Genomic DNA, 21,992 nt, shown 5'->3' with positions numbered 1-21,992 from the left:
TTTTGGAGCATTTCGTACCAGCTCCCAAGCTCCCAGGAGTGCCGGAGCATGAGGTACTTTCTCTCCAAGGGTTGGGAGCAGTGCCTGTGCAATGTAGATGGAAACTCTATTAAAAAATAATTACCAAACCCAAAATCAAAACACCATAGGTCTAATCAAGCTATGGTTGTTGGAAATAATACTAAGAGGGGTGGTGAATCAGTATTATCACATTAATAAAACTTTTTCATTTCCATATTCAGATTCATATATGCTACTTCCACAACTTCTTATGATTCAGTTATTTGATCCTTAATGAGTGCATTAGAACATTATCAACCATATTAACAGTAAACTGGTGCAGTAAAATAGAACAGATCATCACATATAAGTCACACACATGAACACCATGATATAAGGTGGAAACCCAATGTGGGAGAAAACCACCTGCTGCAAGTCATCTCAATCTTCTTCTTAATAAGAAAATCCTTTTACAATATTAGTACTGGTGCAGTCTTATACCAGTACGGGAGCTACAACCCCCTTTTCTCTTGTACTAGCTTAGATACTAGTACGTAGGTGCCAGCCTACAATCTTCTCTCCTCCATGTACCACATTTCATCAATTTTCATACTGGACCCAACAACAACATTGAGGCACATAAACAATCTTCTGAATTAGCCAAGCACTAGATCAATACATATACAAGTGAGTCATCAACCAGATCTAGTCACATAAAGATGAGTCATTAAGAACCTGATCCATTCATCCAGCAATCATTTAATCAATCACTTCTTAGACTATTGTTATCAGAAAATAATACCAGACATTAGTTAACAACCCAGAATACTTCAGTAAACAACAGAAGCAGCTAAGACATATTCTAAGAAATGTACGCAGCTTCTCCAATGGAAACTTGCGGGTATCTGCCCCTGCACCAACTACTGACCTGCGGGTGTCCGCAGCTAACTGTTTGATTTTCTGCGGGCACACGCACTGTACCTTCTGTCTTTCTGCGTACTTCTATGCAGATACGCACTTATGTCTTCTGTCGCGCCGCGTACTCCTAGGGTGCCTACGCACCTGCGTCTTCTGTCGCGCCGCGTATCTTTGCTCTGCCTCCGCACCTACTCCTTCTATCGCGTCGCGCACCTCCAAGATACCTCCGCACTTCTCCTTCTGTAGCGCCGCGTACCACCGCAGCTGCGCCTTCTGCTACTCTGCGTGCGTCCGCACAGCGCCTATGGATCGCCTGCGTTCCTCTCGCACATTCGCCGTGTTGCGCCTGCGGTCCTGAGGTTATAGGTGTTTTTCAGACTTCAAGCATACCCCAGTCTATCAGATCTACAGATCTGATCTTGCGCCAAGATGATCTCGACCCATCAGTAGATTCGCCTTATTTAGATCTAGACATTACTCACCAAGAGATCATAGTATTTCAGATCAAGCTCCCATAAGATATTCAACCCAAAAGCATACCCTAGCCAAATGATCTCCTTCCTCTTTTATAGCCTTAGACCTTTCACAATACCACGGGCCAAAACCATAATAACACAATAACGACGGGCTAAATACCAAGGGTTAAACATAAGAAACCCCACATGTGCTTTTCTCTACATGAAAGTGTGTGCACTTTAGGACCACACCTTTTGTTCTGTGATCCCGCGAACATGTACGCACATTATGAATGCAGAACCTGCGGGTCCGCACCTTTTGAACGATTCACCTGCGAGCCTCTTATTTTCTTCCAATTTGAGAGGCTAATCATCAATCTCTGCTACTGACCTGTTGTACTGGGATCTATCACCTGTATAAGTTGCCATCAAGGACAATACTTTCGCCATAATGCCAACAATCTCCGCCTTTGGACTTGATGGCAAAGCTTACTTGTGAACTGTCATCTAATCCCTTTGAGCTGTTCGGCACCTCATGCATTCTGTCACATCTGATATCTCTTCTGTAGATTCATCTTGTTGTATATAAGTGAGATGATCTTCTATGAGTGGGTTGCCATCAAGTACAACACATGCATTATAATGCCAACAATCTCCCCCTTTGGACTTGATGGCAACAACACCAAATCACTCTCCCCCTTTGACATCAAGGGACAAGGGTGGATCAAGATATTCTCTTCCTTTGCTGACCATACTCCCCCTGGGAATGAGCTCCCCCTTTGTATATGCCATGGTGCACCAGTCTGTCCATGCTCTTTCTGAGAACATGCTGAAATTTCTGCTCTGCTGAAATACGCTCCCCCTGACTATAAGCAAGGTATGCAAAAAGATGTTCTACAAGAAGAACATGAATTTATACATCATAAATGACCTTCCTATCACCAAATACTCATACATACATCTATCTCCCATCACAATGGTGATATACAAAAAGTTTACATATGATAACATAAGGGAACAACATCATTCATCCCAGGCATAGTGGGGAAACCAACATAGGCCGTTACATGACCTCAAGACATCTCAACAAATGACTACAAAAGATAGAGATGCACTATTACAACATGAGTCTTGCTATGACCTTTACATCGAATGACATATATAACAGAGCCCAAACACCTAAAAAAGGATCATCAATAATGACACTGTATAGTATCTGTCAACAACAACTAGACCGGCAGCTTGCATGAATCATCAATGTATGTCCTCATCAACTCAACCTTTTGAATCATTCAAATTCTCACATATGAGATAAACACCATAGCCAAGTATCATCAATTTGGAATATCTGCATCAATCAACATATATAAAAAACAATCTGTCATCATATAGGTAGGAACTCATCATCATCAAGTCTCCACCAATGCAATAATCAACCATGTATCCAGCCAACAATCTTCATCTATAATAGGAATCCTGCATCATAATTGAATTATATGATCTTTATGTATAGGATGACAGCAGCATATGAGTGACTCATTATCAAGAGAGGAAGATGTGTATTCAAGCTTTGTACTTCTCCTTATGCTTATGAAGATCACCATGTAAGCACCATAAAGAATCAACCATAAATCTGATCAGAACGCCAACTATGTAAACCCAAGAAACATATGATATGGACAACTTATAACCATATCACATCATTTAGCCAAATAAGCATCATCACCAAGGACTATTAACCATAATGCCAACAATGCATATGCTCCCCCTAAACCTGTGCCATCTGTCAGATCTGATCATGCATATTAATAAGAAGTATCAAGACATCATCAATATCAAGTTAGAACCAAAATACTTCTAACCATCATATCCACACATCATTAGCAAAATGCAACCATTATCAATTAGAGAAAAACTGATCCTTTTCTTGAATCTGTCCCTACTGCCTTTCTTCAAACAATCATATACGCGACTGTGCAGTAACAAATTCGCGTATATATGCAACTTCCCTTTATCAAGCTTGCGTAGGAGATTGAAGTTTTACACTTCCGGCTCCCTCTGTTATGTCTGTATGATGTGTTGTGCCGCCACTTTCTGACTGAACTTCCTTTTTCTTCCATATCTTCAAGTGTGATGATGTTTTCTCCTTTTGGTGTGATGTCCGTGCTTTGTTCTTGCATTCCTTTGCTATATGTCCAAGCTTGTTACATGCATAACATCTTACATGTTTCATATTCCTTTTGTAGCAATCAGCAGCTTTGTGACCAAACATATTGCAAGCAAAGCAATATCCATTAAAGTACCTTGACTGAGATGATCTGTATGTTTGATGATCTTGAACCCTTCTTCTTCTACATCTGGCTGCAACATGTCCAAGGTTATGACATACATAACATTCAACATTATTCATAGGAGGAGTAAAAGATTTTCTTTGAAGAATTTCTTTCCTTGGTTGATGATGAGATTGACCTTTCATCTCTCTTATCTCCTTGTTGATCATTTTAGATTTCTCTTTAGAGTTCCTTGCCTCACCTTGTGAACTAGATTCACCTTCAACAGATTCATGAATGCCAAGACCAGTTTTGATAGTAGGAGATCTTTGATTATTAAGAATATCATCCAAGACTTTAGTACTATCTTGAAAACGTAAGAGCTTATCCTTTTCTTCTAATTTACTTTTTAAGATATTTACCTCAACCTGAAGTTGTTCTTCTTTTTCTAGATATTGCTTCTTCATGTCTTCTTCAGCTTTCCTTTCTTCTTCCAACTGATGCTTTAGCTTGAGAATCTCCTTTTCTTGTTCTTCATTCAGATCCTGTTGCATTTGACGAATTCTGAAGGCACATTCTAGCTGAGATTTTAAGCTGATAACTTTGTTTCCCTGTTTTTCAATATATTGGACTAGATCTTTATTCTGCTTCTTTGATTCTTCAAGATCTTCCTTTAGAGAGCGGATCGTGGCTTCAAGACTTTCATAGTAACTGGATCTATCTCTGAGTTCCTTGATGGTTGTGTTCTTTTCATTGACTTCATCTCTTAGAGATGTTGCTTCAACCTGCAACTTTTGATATTTCTCCTTGAATAACTCTCGTTGAGCCTTTTGTCTAGTAACAACTTCTTTGAGGGCACAACTCTTTATGTTCAGAAGTCTTTCTTGTTCACTAATTTTGTTTGTCAGCCTGTTAAATTCTGCTTCTATTTGATATCCTTCTTCCTCACCCATAAGAGCACATTCAGTTGTTTCGTTATCACTTCCATCTTTTCCAAATGGATAGATAGCTGGAACATCAGAGGATAGCAAATGCATACCTGATAGTTCATCTTCATTCTGAAATGATTCTGAATCTGAATCTGAATATGAAGAGCTTCTTATACCTAATCCCCAATCGATTCTCCCACTGTCATAGTTCTTCTGAGATGTCTTCTTCTTCTTATGAGATTTCTTCTTAAGTTTCTTTCCCATTGTTCCACGGATCTCCTTCAAGCGATCAAGCTTCTACCAAAGGACCTGGCTCTGATACCAATTTTCGGAAATAATACTGAGAGGCGGGTGAATCAGTATTATCACATTAATAAAACTTTTTCATTTCCATATTCAGATTCATATATGCTACTTCCACAACTTCTTATGATTCAGTTAGTTGATCCTTAATGAGTGCACTAGAACATTATCAACCATATTAACAATAAACTGGTGCAGTAAAATAGAACAGATCATCACACATAAGTCACACACATGAACACCATGATATAAGGTGGAAACCCAATGTGGGAGAAAACCACCTGCTGCAATTCATCTCAATCTTCTTCTTAATAAGAAAATCCTTTTACAATATTAGTACTGGTGCAGTCTTATACCAGTACGGGAGCTACAACCCCCTTTGCTCTTGTACTAGCTTAGATACTAGTATGTAGGCGCCAGCCTACAATCTTCTCTCCTCCAGGTACCACGTTTCATCAATTTTCATACTGGACCCAACAACAACATTGAGGCACATAAACAATATTCTGAATTACCCAAGCACTAGATCAATACATATACAAATGAGTCATCAACCAGATCTAGTCACATAAAGAGGAGTCATTAAGAACCTGATCCATTCATCCATCAATCATTTAATCAATTACTTCTCAGACTGTTGTTATCAGAACATAATACCAGACATCACTTAACAACCCAGAATTCTTCAGTAAACAACAGAAGCAGCTAAGACATATTCTAAGAAATGTACGCAGCTTCTCCAACGGAAACATGCGGGTATCCGCCCCTGCACCAACTACTGACCCGCGGGTGTCCGCAGCTAACTGTTTGATTTTCTGCGGGCACACGCACTGTACCTTCTGTCTTTCTGCATACTTCTGTGCAGATACACACTTATGTCTTCTGTCGCGCCGCGTACTCCTAGGGTGCCTACGCACCTGCGTCTTCTGTTGCGCCGCGTATCTTTGCTCTGCCTCCACACCTACTCCTTCTATCGGGCCGCGCACCTCCAAGATACCTCCGCACTTCTCCTTCTGTAGCGCCGTGTACCACCACAGCTGCGCCTTCTGCTACTCTACGTGCGTTCACACAGCGCTTATGGATCTCCTGCGTTCCTCTCGCACATTCGCCATGTTGCGCCTGCGGTCCTGAGGTTATAGGTGTTTTTCAGACTTCAAGCATACCCCAGTCTATCAGATCTACAGATCTGATCTTGCGCCAAGATGATCTCGACCCATCAGTAGATTCGCCTTATTTAGATCTAGACATTACTCACCAAGAGATCATAGTATTTCAGATCAAGCTCCCATAAGATATTCAACCTAAAAGCATACCCTAGCCAAATGATCTCCTTCCTCTTTTATAGCCTTAGGTCTTTCACAATACCACAGGCCAAAACCATAATAACACAATACCGACAGGCTAAATACCAAGGGTTAAACATAAGAAACCCCACGTGTGCTTTTCTCTGCATGAAAGTGTGTGCAGTTTAGGACCGCACCTTTTGTTCTGTGATCCCGTGAACATGTATGCACATTATGAATGCAGAACCTGCGGGTCCGCACCTTTTGAACGATTCACCTGCGAGCCTCTTATTTTCTTCCAATCTGAGAGGCTAATCATCAATCTCTGCTACTGACCTGTTGTACTGGCATCTATCACTTGTATAAGTTGCCATCAAGGACAATACTTTAGCCATAATGCCAACAATGGTCTAACCTCTCTAAAATGAAAACGTCATTCATATCATTAAAAAATAGGAAAATTTAAAAAAATAATTCATCAAGGTAGGAATCACCTACTCTAATACCTTGTAAGAGTATTCTATTACTCACAATGTTTTATAGAAGTACATAGGAGATTTCCATTATATAGAAATGGAGGAGGCCGAGTGTTAGTTAAGGATAACTATGACAATTGGACATATGCAAGTCCCTATGTGAGCTTACAACTAACCACACTTAGCTCATAGGGAAATGAGGTGTTGGAAAAGCCAACTCTAACATTGAATTCCCTCAATGATATTCATTGTAAATGGAGGAGTATATTTATCAAAGAGAATATAAAATTGTTTGTCTTGCCATAAGTGACAATAGTCCATTTACAATTCCTCACAAACCTCCTCTAAATCATACCAAACATGATATATGTCAATTGTTTACTACTCTTCAAGATTAATTCAAATTTCTATCCTATGGGTTGTTTCATAAGTTATTATATGTTTTATATTAGGTATTTCATGGTAAGTTGCACTATAAAAAATTATTTATGGGATTAAAATTCTTCTACTTTAAGTAATCTTTGTTTGATATAATTTTTATGATACATTAAACAATTTCAAGAAAATACACAAGAGAAAAACCTTCCACATAATTTACATATAACACTACATATTTCTTAATGATGGGACTCATATAATTATCTAAGAGTGTATACGTTAAGTATGAGATTTAGTTTTTAAGGTGAAAATTTTGAAGTAACGAAAACTCTCTCTATATTGATTAAAATTTATATTATGATGGCAATTATGAAATCCCACAACCACTTTACATCTATTAGCATTAGTCTAGGAAAAAATTGGGCACTTTGCAAAAGATATATGTTCTATAATCGACATAGTCATTACCGAAAACAAAAGCCTAAAAAATTATTTTGAAGTAAGTAATATGTTCAATTGTAGAATGGATTTGGACATTTTTTTTTTAATTTTATGTTTTTTCTAAAGGAATTTAAATCAATGTTTGATTTATCAAATTCTACAGAGAAAGCTATAGGATGCATCTAAGTCATGAGCATCTTTTTCTCTAAAAAAACCCAGAGAAAAATTTCTACTTTGTTCCCAGAAATAACTATGATACTAATTGTTATAATTTTAAACCTTTAGAATTGAATTACAAATATAGGTTTTAGACTTCTCAATAATATACTCAATAATATATTTAAAGTGAGGCAGCACCATATACTAATCTTTCTATGAAAAGAATCTACTCTCATATACTTTTTCTTAATGTAAAATGGTGTTTTAATGCACTTAAATCCAATACAAAATACTCTAATACACAATGATAAACAAAACCTTCATTTAGGTTAATAGTTATTGATAAGACTCTAATCAAAACCACCTCTTGACTATTAATTGGATCTTCTCTAATAATACTATTTTACAATTATTCCATACTAATTAATTAGCAAACATTTTTCAATAATAAATTTAATCCACTTTATATTGAATGAATACCATAACTATATAATTAACACTAAATTGGATCTTCTCTAATAATAATATTTTACAATTGTTCCATACTAATTAATTAGCAAATATTTTTCAACAATAAATTTAATCCACTTTATATTGAATGAATACCATAACTATATATTTTTTCCACTGGAAAAATCCGTGAATACCATAACTATATAATTAACACTTTAGTGGATCATTCATCCCTCTCATTACACCTTACACTAGTAAGAATGTCTTCAAATATTGACCAAAATTGTCTTTTGTGCCATATTATTATATAAACACCATGGGTGAATTTCCTTGGAAAAAAGGTACTAAGGAGAATTTTTTATTTCTATTTATGTTATTTACATGTTGACATATAAAAATGTACTAAGGAGAATTTTTTATTTCTATTTATGTTATTTACATGTTGACATATTATGAAACATGTTTTGTCATTAAGATGTTTTACATTATGTATATATAATACATAGGTTATTATTACACTAATTTTCAAATAATATTAAGTGGTTTATTGAATGTTTTTTGTTTTGTTTTTTCTAAGAGTAAAAAGATTGATGTACTAAAATTTTCGTAATAATTGTACTATGCTAAAAGGTTTTTTAGAAATAGTTATGAGATTTGAGATTTAAGATGGGGTAAGGAAATATGAGATTTAGGATTAGGATAGGTGGTTTATTTGTTATGGGTATGGATTAAAAGTTTGGGTATATGGGCTATAACGTATGGGGTTGTAGGATAAGGTTAAGGGTATATGGATAAGGGTAGGGGATAATGTATCTAGTTATTTTCAATAGGAGTTCGAGGTATGTAATTGGGTTAGGGTGAGGATTAAGGTAAGGATTGGGGGTATAAGTATGATTAAGGAGATATGAATTTTAAGTTTAGGTTTAAGTGGTTTTTGTTGGGGATATGGGTTGAGGGTGTAGTATAGGGGTCAGTAGGTCATAGGGAATGAAGTTGAAGGTATATGGGTTATAAGGAATGAAATTGGTGAAAATAGTTAGGGCGTATTGTGTTAGGAGTAGGGGTTACGACATGTTATTATTCTTGGCTAGAGTTAGGAGATATGTAGTTGGGTAGGGTTAATGACAAGGTAGAGATTAGGAGTATTCACTTCGACGTATATTTATGCTGAAATAGGAAATAAGTTTTGGATTGAAAGGAAATATATAAATTTACATTTAAACTTAAATTTAAAAGACTTTTCTCTTTTCTTATTGGATACTCATATAGTTGGGAGTACTTTTCCAATTGACTTTCTTTACACAATATATTATACATATTTTTCTTTTGATGTTTTTTTGGAAGTAGTGGAATCTATAACTACTTGGCTTCCTTGTTGATATAAATTCAGTTTTATCCACTGCCACTATAATCAATGAATACACTATACAATATTAATATGAATACAAATTAATAAAAATATTAAACTAAAAACCTCCTAATTTTTTTACATACTACTTTACATAACATAATTAAATAAATTATACCCAAAATATATTATATATTATTACATTAAATTAGTAATAGAATTATCACATCAAATAACTATCTATATTAAGTCACTCCTCCTCTATGGAGTGAGAGCTTTCGAACTTGCCGTTCACTACATGCAAAATTTACAATAATGGCTTATGGCCCACCAACACAAAATGAACGTGATTACAGCTTGGAAAATCTAATCATGAAGTGCCTGGTGGTCAAATTAAATCATATAGAATGTGCTTAGCACTAACGAGAACGATTACTTATTGGAAAATCTAAATATGAAGTGCCTAGCCGTAAAATTATATCATATAGCACGTGAACGACTAGACTAGAGTACCTTTGATAAAATCGAATCATATCCAAATACGATCAAGTGATTCCCATGATCCAGCCGTGGAAAAAATTTGAACGTAGACCCATTATGTCGAGATTTGAGCTATGTCACCACTTTCCTTTAGGGTTTTGAATTTTCCTCTCAGGACATCTGATGACAGACAAGATTCTTGCGTCACTTCACCACTTTCTCACTTTTCATCCATCAAAGACACATTCAAGAATTGTCTCCACTTTCCCCTGAGCACCCTCGTCCAGTCAATAGGTTTCTCCTCGCTTTCTCTGCGTCCTCTCTATATATCGTCACAATTTGCCAACTCACTCCATTATACGATTGAATAAAAAACTCACTTCAATACATCATGTACGAATGCATCAAGAACTCGTTGAAGAATTTCCCCAGTTTCTCCGCCTTTCTCTACGCATACGCCCATTTAGGTATCCTTGAAATCATGAAAGCAAAATTAAACAAAAGTAAGAAGTTCTATAAATAAATTGGGATGGTTGAATGGACTAAATGAACACATGTAACTCCGCCTTTCTCTACGCATACGCCCATTTAGGTATCCTTGAAATCATGAAAGCAAAATTAAACAAAAGTAAGAAGTTCTATAAATAAATTGGGATGGTTGAATGGACTAAATGAACACATGTAATTTACAACATTAGGGAATGGAATAGGGATTGGATTCTTGGGAGTGTTCCAATTTTTCTTATGGAGTGTATCACTTCCCAACGTAATAAACGGTTGAAGAAATTGTAAATCTACTTAATTGTACTGAAAATTTAGTGTAATATGAATAAGGTATATGGTATGTATTCAACCATATATATAATTTGTATAAAAAGTTAGAACAATGCGTATTCATTCTTAAATGTTATTTTATTCATTCTTAAATATTATGTGTATGATGTATAAACCATAAACTACAAAACAATGTTAACAATGTAATCTCTCATATGATATTTATACACATATTAAAAATATATTTAAAAAATACATTTTTTTTAGAGAATGTATTTTTTGGTGGGAGGTTAGATGTTCGAGTTTAGAATATGTATACTTATGTACATTTTAGCTATCAAATAAAGTATGTACACCTATATAGACTCTAGTAATCAAATTACTATATAAATACTAGGTGTTTATCACATAAACAATAAGATTTAAAACAAACACAAAAATTTAAACATGATCATGACCTTGAAAATAAATTTTTATTATGATTTATTATTACAAAATAAAAAATGTATTCTATATATTTATAATATAACATTATTATTAAATATTATATATTTAACCATATATACTCTAACAATATATATTATTACAATATATTGTAATACTTTTTTCATTTATCAATTTTATATAAAATTAATTTATGAAAATTAATTATTTTAATTAAAGTTTAAAAAAAATTATAATGAAAATGATTTCTAAATTTATATACATTTCAATTTTTTAAAATATTTTTATTTCTAATTCTATTAGAAACATCATAATACATAACTAAATACACATATAGACTCTTGTTTTTTAAATTCTATTAAAATTATCACACATATAGACTCTTGTTTTTTAAATTCTATTAAAATTATCATAATATATATACATAAATACATATCGCCATTGTGTTTTTCTTTATATACCTACATTCTAGTATAATATGCATAATATATATTGAAAAAACAATTATTTTAATTTAAAAATGAAACTGAAATATAACAAACTAAATTAAATAAAATTATTATTTTTAACACCTTTAACATATTTTTCCTAATATAAATATAATTAATAATATTTTTTAGATCTAATTTTATATTTAACTAATCATTCATTTAACACTCTCTTACCACAATAAATTAAATCATTAAACCCCTCTCAACACAAAAATATTTAAAAATCAATTTAAATTAATTAACATATCTTTTAGCATACCTATTTTACTATTCCTCCAACACTTCATAATTTTTTAAAAGCATCATTCATACCTACATACTTTTTTATAGTCATTTTTTAAACATTACGGATATTATTTAAATTTTATCATTAGTTCATATTCTATTTAAATATAAAAAATATTTGTAATTATAATTTTATATTAAACGCTATATTAGTTTTTCACCTTTAAACATTTAAAAAAACATTATTTCACAGTAATAAAATATATTAAAAACGATACTAACAATTCTAAAATTATATTAAAAACGAGATTTTACAGTTATAAAAATATATCAAAAGCAATACGTTACAGTTAAAAAAGATATTAAAACAATACTCTACAGTTATAAAAAGACATAAGGGAAGCCATTAAAGAAAAGGAAAACCACTAATGCCTCTGTGACCATGGGATTAAAATACAATATAGTAATGTTATGTACCCAAAAAAATGCATCAATTGAAGACTAGAACAAAATATGGTTTCTAATATAATAGTACTGCTGTTCTAATATAATATTACTGCTAAGTAAACAATGCAGAAGGAACTGAAACTTCAGTGATATGAAATTTATAGTAGAACTACATGGTGGGGTTTTGGGCGATTGACATAGTCATGGGGGTAAGCAAAAGAAATTACATTGATAAATTTAAGATGATATTTCTAAACTTATTAAGCGTAGGATATCAATGTTTGTTTAATGATGATGTGGGTTAACAATCTTTACAGGGTATATAAATGATATTTATACCTACATTCTTAAATAATTATGGATGGAACTAGTGATAATGGTAATTGTGGCTTTAGGTCAAACCAAGCATATAATTATAGTTCTCTGCGCATATTTAATCAGAGAGAAATCATGCAACAGAAGTAAATGGTACCTATACTAAGTGTAGCAGAAGCACTTTAACCAGGAGAGGTTACTTGAGAAAAATTAATATTATATGTGTAAGGCATATTCAAGCCTATTTCAAGGGTTTAGAATTAAAAAAAAACACTAAGGAAAATGTTTTTCTCGAGGGGGGAAGATGCAACACCCCTTGGTAAAGATGTAAATATTTTTGTCTTACCACAATGAATTGGTAAAATTGCGGGCTAGGTAAAGGCTTAGGATAGATGGAAAAACATATATGTTATTTTATGTATTTGAATTTGTAATTTGTAATTTATAAATAATACAAACTATGGCTAGTCATAAAATTATGGGAGAAAGTGGTAAAAGTGAGTTTCACTTGTGAGACAGTTAGAAAAAATTCCTCTCCCTAGAAATAAATAATCTCAGTTGGGTTAAGGGAGCCAAGGGTGCTAAGAGGGAAGGAAAGCCTGAGGAAACCTTGTTATAGACATCTTCGGGCACTGCAACCCCAATCATATATGTCCATAAACCAAGGGCTTCTGAGCCCCTAAAAGTGTTGTTTCATACCCTAAAGGAACAAGGTCAGTTGATTACATCATCTCCCAGAAGTTCTCCATGGAAAACTGCTCAGAACTGGTCAAAACTGGACCATACAGACTGCTCAGAGCTAAGGGTGTGATGCATCTCACCTGCTCAATGCAAAAAGTGCAATGCTTACTAAAAAGCCCTTCTGTAGGGTGCAATGGGCGACACTAAACAAATGGCAGAGACAGTTTGCAAGGTGGATGATCATGGAATCTTCCAGAAACTTCTCCTATGACACTTGCCTCTCTGAATTCGCCAAGGATGAGTAAAAGATCATGAATCTCCAAGTGGAACCAAGAACTATTAGAGAGAGGACACTAATCAAAATCCCAGAATCTGACTCACCCCCCTGCAAACATCTATATATGGATCCCTCATCACAGAGATCCAGAGGCTGGAATCTTGTATTTTGTAAGGAAGTGTTGTTGGTTTCTTGGTGGAATATCATAGTGTTGTGTGATCTAAGCTTTTCATGAGGTGAAGAAGGGCTTTCATGCTGGGAGGATAATGCTGGGTCAGATCAATGGGTTGTAATCCTCTCTTCTACTCTTTCTATTAATAAAGCTATTCAAGTTTTCCTCCACATTCTTGTATGTTTGATGATATATGCATTTGTGTGGTCAATATATATCTGATCCTATATTGTTTATGATTGTAGATCTTTGTACTCTGATAGTATTAAGCTGCTTTGACTTTACAGGTGCTCTTTGAAGCGAGGTAAGCAAGGAAAGAGCGCCAAAGATCTGTTGTAGGGGAGACGAAATGAGAAAGGAGCCAAGTGAGAGACTGAGGTTGGTACTTTGCTTCTCTCCTATCTACTTCTCATAAAGGGAAACGAGAGTAACTTTAGTTTGTTTGATTCTAAGATAGCTACCCGTCTTAGTGGGACTAGCAGCTTTGTGTGGACACTAGATTTCTCAATATCAAACTGACGACTCTGCTGGGGAGTGAATAGCTTGTTTGCTTGTCTATATTTGTTTGCTTTATAAACTACAGACGTAGCCTGAAGTTAAGCCAACTAGCCTTCGAACTGCATTTGCTATGCAAGTGCAAAGTAGATCAATGTTGTTTCAATCAATCTCTGGGTTTTGTTTATAAACTGAACAATCGATTTGCAAACTTCCTAATTGCCCTTGTGGTGGCTCAAGTAACCTCATTAGATCAACCCCTGTGATTTATGTTTACTGATTATCATTTGCTTGGCCTAAATCCCTGAACTGAGCTGCAAACTGTGACAAAAAACCAAGTAAAGTCTCGTCCTTGTACCATCACACCCTCTCTTCAAAGAAATCTATATGCATCGCACCTCCCGTGTGCAATAGGTGAGATGAATCCTTGTTTCCCTGTGTTACAGGTGCGATGATCAGATAAGGCTAATTTTGCCTCCAGATTTTGGTTTTTCTTCACTCTCTTCAGCTTTAGTCAGGAGTTTTGTTGTCTGTGATTAGTATACCACTGTGGAAACTCCCTTCCTTTCCATTATTCCACCTCCATTGTGCAAAGAATTGTGAATGTTTTTATGTATTGTTCGCCATTTACAATTCTCTTTTACAAATAAGTAGATTAATCGAACTGTCATCTTTTGATTTGAAAGTGTCACAAGTGTCATTTTGAGTCAAAGAAGAGGATCTTATTGTTCTTGATGGTCGATTATACTGCTACTCTTGTATTTGATTTAAATTAGTAATTTTTCAAGTGTCAAAAGCAGTTTTCAATTCAAAATCGAAAAGTGTCATCATTATCTCCCTCTCGTTTTTTGAAGAAAAATTGTTAGTACTGTCACTTTGAAAAGATAATTCAAATTTGTACTTAGCATTCTTTTTTTCATTCACACATTAAGAAAGCGAAAAACAAATACATGCATGTGCATTTTGCATTTAGACTGCTTGTTGGTTTGATTTAGGACAGTGCATCTAGTGTGTGCTCTCTGCTCTATGTTGAAAGAATGTCATTTCTCTTTCCTTAGTAGCTAGGATTTTCATTGCAAAAAGAAGATTAAACGATTTTTTGTCATCTTATATTGCATTTTAGGAATTGTATATCTACATCACGTGGTGAACCTGAAAGGCAAACTTCTTAAGAAAGATCAACTGTAAAATAAATTCAATGAACATAAAAATGCTTTGGAACCTAACACACAACATTTAAAAGTCTAGGCTAGAGACGTATTTCGGCGTCATAAAGCATAGTAACTATCGCTTTCATTGTAGATTGGGTGATTCCTCCTCTTTGAGATGATAAGTGCTAGTACGGAATTGTGCTCCCATGTACCGTTGAGTATATATTGGGAGACCACAATAGGCTATATCCTTTATCCTTAGGAAGCCGTGTCTAACGCCCTATCGATCACAATGCACTAATTGACTGCCATACCGTAAAAAGTGTCCTGCAGTTTTGTGATTGGTTTGGTAATCCCTCTATATAGATTTCCAGAGTAGTATCTTTTGTTCATTTTAGACTCCTTAAAGGAAAAGGTTCATCTAAGCACTTGTCACTTCAGGCTCATTAAAAATCGAAGGTGACTAGAGACATCTTTTGCTTTTTCTCGACTCTTAAAAATTGAAAAAGCAAGTTGTGTCAAAACATCTAAAATTTATTTTAATCAGAATAACATCATTGTTCCCTCATTGGTCTTAGGTTGAGAAAATGGAGTCCACTAACCAAGGATTTCCCCTTGGGGGAAATCCTAGTCCTTTCTCCTCTTGGGGAGATGTTGGTGCACCTCACATGGCCACATTGTCTCTCCTAAGACTGACAATTGGTTTGCCAATATGGCTCTTCTCGACCTCTGTCGTTCAAACAACCACGATTCCTGAGCAATCAAGTCAACAACTAGATGATACTAGAGTTACCCCCCAACCTTCTACTTCTCTTGTTTCTCCCTCCCCTCCTTCCTCTTCGCTTGGTGAAGCTGCTAAAGCTAAAAACCAAGTAACTGAGAAGAAGAAGAAAGGGAAGGAGAAGGAGAAGAAGAAGAAGGAGCCAAAGGCAAAGAGGGGCAACCATGCATCATCTAGTGAAAATCCACACACTACACCGTTCAAACCTAAATCTCCATGTGTCATTTGCAAAGGAGACCACTATCATTGAGATTTTCCTTGCATCCCTCGGATCTTAAGGGACTAGTCTCCTCATCTGCACAATCCGGTGTCATCAACCTCTGACGATCATGTTGAGAGCACACCATCAACTAGTGAAAACGAAGTCTCTGGACAGAAGGGAAAATGTAAATTTCCTTGTAAACTATGTGAAGTCAATCATGCCGTCCACCGGTGTCTCTTCTTGGATGAAGTTAAAAGAATCTTGGATAACAATCTTGCTTCATCTCTACGGCTTCCTCCTGGGTACAAGAAACTCTTACTGAGTCCATTGCTAGCTCAAAATCTGACTGACACAAATTTGTGGTCGGTCGAAGCATCTATCATTAAAGATAAACCCTATGAATCCACACCAGATGAAAGTCAAAAGGTCGAGGCAGTAGTTGACCCGGTCTTGTCTTTGGAAGGTCCATCTTCAGATGATACAGTCACCGAAGAGAATGAGAACGACACCATTCAAATTATTTTCATAAACATAGACTCCGATGAACATGGGGGCAAACTACCCGTTCCTTTACCATAGGAAGGAATTTCGTCAGAGTCGTACCTGGTCGTTTATTTGGTCCCACCTCCAAGAAACCTAGTTGTTTCCTTCGACTGGAATCTACTAGGCAGACCCCATCGACTATCCAATGTACCATTCTGAATCATTGTACAAGCTTACAGAATGGTCATGGTCAGTACTATTATAGATGAAGGGGCTTTTGTGAGTATCATTTCCTCAACTGCTTGGAAAGTGATTGGTTCGCCATCGCTTCTGCCTGATATGTGAAATGATAGGCTTCAACAAAGGAACTAGTCGACCGTTAGGGATCCTTCCAAATTTGCCTATAAGTTTGGGAGGGAAAACCATTTATATAAATGTAATGGTAGTCTAAGGACCTTTAGACTATAATCTACTCCTTGGGCGTGACTATATTTATAGCATGGGAGCCATTGTCTCCTCACTCTTTGGAGAAATGTGTTTTCCGCATGAAGGTAGAGTGGTTCAACTTGTAGACCAGCTTTCATTCCCCGGCTCACACATAGCCAATAGTCAAATTCCATCCATAACTAGTCTTTTCATGCAAGGAATGTCTCATCAATCTCCTGTCCATCCACTTGAAGAACACGAGTAATTCGGGGTCATGCGCCATGGTCTGCTTCGGCGGGAAAGCTCTAGGTATAGGGTAGGTTTTCATGAAGTATATATGATTGGTGCGGCACCCGTCCATCTAGGAAAATGGGATTAGACCAGAATAATATTCCCTTGTCAAGGTTATGTGGTTGGAGCTAGAATCACCATTGTCCAAATGGACTAAGCCGAGGAAGTGTTTCTGTTTGCTATGCGGATGGAAACTATCTTGCAAATGTGAGAACTTCTATATGGTAGCCTAGAAACTCTACTCCGCTATACCTGGGGGCATGCAAACCTTTTGTGCACAAGTGAAAAGTGACCAATGTAACGTTAACTTTATAGTTCTGCTGACTTCAACTGCTTAAGTTAGGTGAGTGGTCGAATCGATTTTTCGCCTTCACAGGGGCCAAATGGCGCTGACAAAGTAAAGGAAAAATTGTTCCTACCTAACCTTAGTAGTTAACTAACCCCTAGGACAGTAGTTGGTCGTTCCTAGCTTGCATGCGAGAGGCAGCGGAGCAAAGTTTCGAATGGTGCAAGCTCCTTAAAAATTGAACCTATCGATGAGACATCCTTATTATATGACTGGCACGAACAATTTTTATGCAAAGTTCACGCCCGTTAAAAATTAAACCTAAGCGATGAGAAAATGTTCCCTTAGAGTTTAAGCTCATTAAAAAATGAACCAATCTCCAGTAAATAACCATTGTGCATGCATTATCATCAGCTTTTGAGCCTTGGTCATGTTCTCATCATCACTTCCACTCTATTGTAGTCAATCATATGCATCCATTTGATTGTTTAGCCCTTTTGAGGAACAGTTGCGACAAGTGATTCTGTTAGCCATCCTCTTGACACTGCCATGATTGGAAAGTTCCAAACCTAACCTGGAATCAACTGCTACCCGAAAATATCACTCGTTCCTAAAAAAACGAGTCTCTGTTAAGCTCTTTTCATCTGACTAGTAAAATATGAAAATATTGTCGAGCAATTGGCCTTTCCAGCTCGTTAAAGCTATCAGAAGTGATATCCTTCCTCTAGATTTTAATATTTTTGGACCTGAGCAATTATTACACAAAAAGATCGAGCGCTTGTCTTGTTCGGCTCGTTAAAATTATTGAAAATTCATCCCTTTCATATTATTTTATACTTTTTCGGACTTAAAGGATTATATGATGAAAAAGGATTATTGGAGTTTCCTTTCCTCCCCTTTTTAGACTCTCTAAAATTGAAAAATGACCGAGTTATCATTATTGTTAAAATCGTTAAAATCAATAGCGACAAACTTGTCCATATAGACAAGAACGAGTTTCACTGTCGCTAGGCTCGTTAAAACATAGTAACGGGTTTGCCCGAAGGGAAAATTATAGAAAAAGCATATGTTATCCTCCTCAAGCTTGATAAAAATAAAGAGGTACTAGTCAGCAATGACTGGGGAAAAATTGGGAAGAAAACTTAAAGAAACTTTATTGGTAGCAAGTCGCTCTTGAACATGACACTTTCACTCCACGTTTGAGTCGGGTTGGGTTATTCCGTTCACTCATATTACCATTGGTCCATTGTACTATCCATCTTTGGGGTTAACGCTACCAATCCATTTCAGTGTTGACGATATGTTCAAGAGAAGTCGCTTAGATAATTCACCAACCCATCTTGTGTCGCATCCACTACAATACATTCACACTCCATTCTTTCATGACTGCCACCCTGAACCTTATATCATTAGATCGTTTTCACCTCCAGAAAATCATTTTCTCCGTTCCATGTCGTAGATGTGGGATTCATTAAGGCCCTCCTATGACGGGTCACTTCTTGTCGACATCAGCTCATTATCAAAGAAGTCGACCTAGGAACAACCCTTTCAATACTTTGAACCTTGCATGCCTCAATGGCAAGTTTGTCACTTCCAGTGACAGGTTTACATCAATGGCCATCGACCGAAAGATTTTACATGGTGTTCTACGCCTAGTCCCTTTTTCACACCACGTGAATTGTACTATCGTACCTTGTGGGTCATCATCATTATCGGTGATTCCTCTCACGCCTGTTAACAACTTACATCATTGGCTGGTAATTAGGCGATGTCTTTCCATGTTCGACTCCAGAACATCTTTCACATGGATCAACTTGTACTCTGGGCAAAGATTGAACGAGTTTGAAGACCCCGGATCTAGTTTCATCTATCCGAGCTACGATATATTAAGGAAAATAAAGACATCAAATGTACATCATTGTTGCATAGATGATCATCCGAATCAAAGGATGATGGCTCTATCAGAATCATCAGTCTGCCACACAGATGGTTGTTTGTCCTATGTACATGAAATGAATTTATAAAGTTGAGGATGGGAATGCCCGCCTCAGCTAGATCATGAAAATATTATGAAAATAATGTATTGTGTTGTATCTTATTACAGGTCGCCTTCCAGTTCGAAAAACCTTGGATCCTGATGACAAAGCATTTCACCCGACATCAAAAGATTAACAACCTCATGCTTTAGGGGGAAACTATTATAGACCTATTTGGGCACTACAACCCTAATCATATATTTCCATAAACCAAGGGTTCCTGATCCACTAAAAGTGTTGTTTCATACCCTAAAGGAACAAGGTCAGGTGATTACATCATCTACCACAAGTTCTCGATGGAAAGCTACTTAGAACTGGTCAAAATTGGACCATATAAACTGCTCAGTGCTAAGGGTGTGATGCATCGCACCTGCTGAGTGAAAAAAGTGCGATGCATACAAGAAGGCCCTTCAGTAGGGTGCAATGGGCAAGAGTAGACAAATGGTATAGATAGTTTGCAAGGTGGATGATCATGGAATCTTCCAGAAACTTCTCCTGTGACACTTGCCTCTCTGAATTCGCCCAGGATGAGTAAGAGATCATGAATCTCCAAGTGGAACCAAAAACTATCAGAGAGAGGACACTAATCAAAATCCCAGAAGCTGACTCACCCCCTACAAAAATCTATATATGGATCCCTCATCACAGAGATCTAGAGGCTAGAATCTTGTATTTTGTAAGGAAGTGCTATTGGTTTCTTGGTGGAATATCATAGTGTTGGGTGATCTAAGCTTTCCATGAGGTGTAGAAGGGCTTTCATGCTGGGAGGATGACACTGGGTCAGATCAATGGGTTGTAATCCTCTCTTCTACTCTTTCTATTAATAAAGCTATTCAAGTTTTCCTCCACATTCTTGTATGTTTGATGATATATGCATTTGTATGGTCAATATATATCTGGTCCTATATTGTTTATGATTGTAGATCTCTGTACTTCAATAGTATTATGCTACTTTGACTTTACATATGCTCTTTGAAGCAGGTTAAGCAAGGAAAGAGCGATAAAGATCTGTTGGAGGGGAGACTAAACGACCAAGGACCAAGTGAAAGAATGAGGTTGGTACTATGCTTCTCTCATATCTATTTCTCATAAAGGAAAATGAGAGTAACTTTAGTTTGTTTGTTTCTAAGATAGCTACCCGTCTTAGTGGGACTAGCAGCTCTGACTTTCATATTATTTTATACTTTTTCAGACTTAAGGGATTATATGATGAAAAAGGATTATTGGAGTTTCCTTTCCACCCCTTTTTAGACTCTCTAAAATTGAAAAAGGACTGAGTTATCATTGTCATTAAACTCATTAAAGTCAATAGCAACAAACTTGTCCATATTGACAAGAACGAGTTTCAATGTCGCTAGGCTTGTTAAAACATAGAAATGGGTTTGCCCGAAGGGAAAATTATAGAACAAGCATATGTTATTCTCCTCAAGCTTGATAAAAATAAAGAGGTACTGGTCAGCAATGACTGGGGAAAAATTGGGAAGAAAACTTGAAGAAACTTTATTGGTAGCAAGTCGCTCTTGAACATGACACTTTCACTCCACGTTTGAGTCGGGTTGGGCTATTTCGTTCACCGGTCATATTACCATTGGTCCATCATACCATCCATATTTTGGATTAACACTACCAATCCATTTTAGTGTCACTGATATGTTCAAGAGAACTCTCTCAAAGAATTCACCAACCCATCTTGTGTCACATCCACTGCAATACATTCATGCTCCATTCTTTCATGACCACCACCCTGAACCTTGTATTTTCACCTCCACAAAATCATTTGCTCCGTTCCGTGTCGTAGATGTGGGATTCATTAAGGCCCTCCTACGACGGGTCACTTCTTGTCGACATGAGCTCATTATCCAAGAAGTTGACCTAGGAACAACCCTTTCAGTACTTTGAATCTTGCATGCCTCAATGGCAAGTTTCTCACTTCTAGCAACAAGTTTACATCAATGGCCTTCGACCGAAATATTTTACGTGGTGTTTGATGCCAAGTCCCTTTTTCACACCACATGAATTGTATTGTCATACCTTGAGGGTCATCATCATTATCGGTGATTCCTCTCGCGTCTGTAAACAACTTACATCATTGGCTGGTAATCAAGTGATGTATTTTCATGTT

Source organism: Pinus tabuliformis, chromosome X, assembly GCF_031772625.1.
Source record: "Pinus tabuliformis cultivar Carrire ecotype Pingquan chromosome X, CPIR1, whole genome shotgun sequence".
Lineage (NCBI taxonomy): Eukaryota > Viridiplantae > Streptophyta > Pinopsida > Pinales > Pinaceae > Pinus > Pinus tabuliformis.
The sequence above is the reverse complement of the archived record's forward strand: the minus strand, read 5'-3'. Positions refer to the sequence as shown.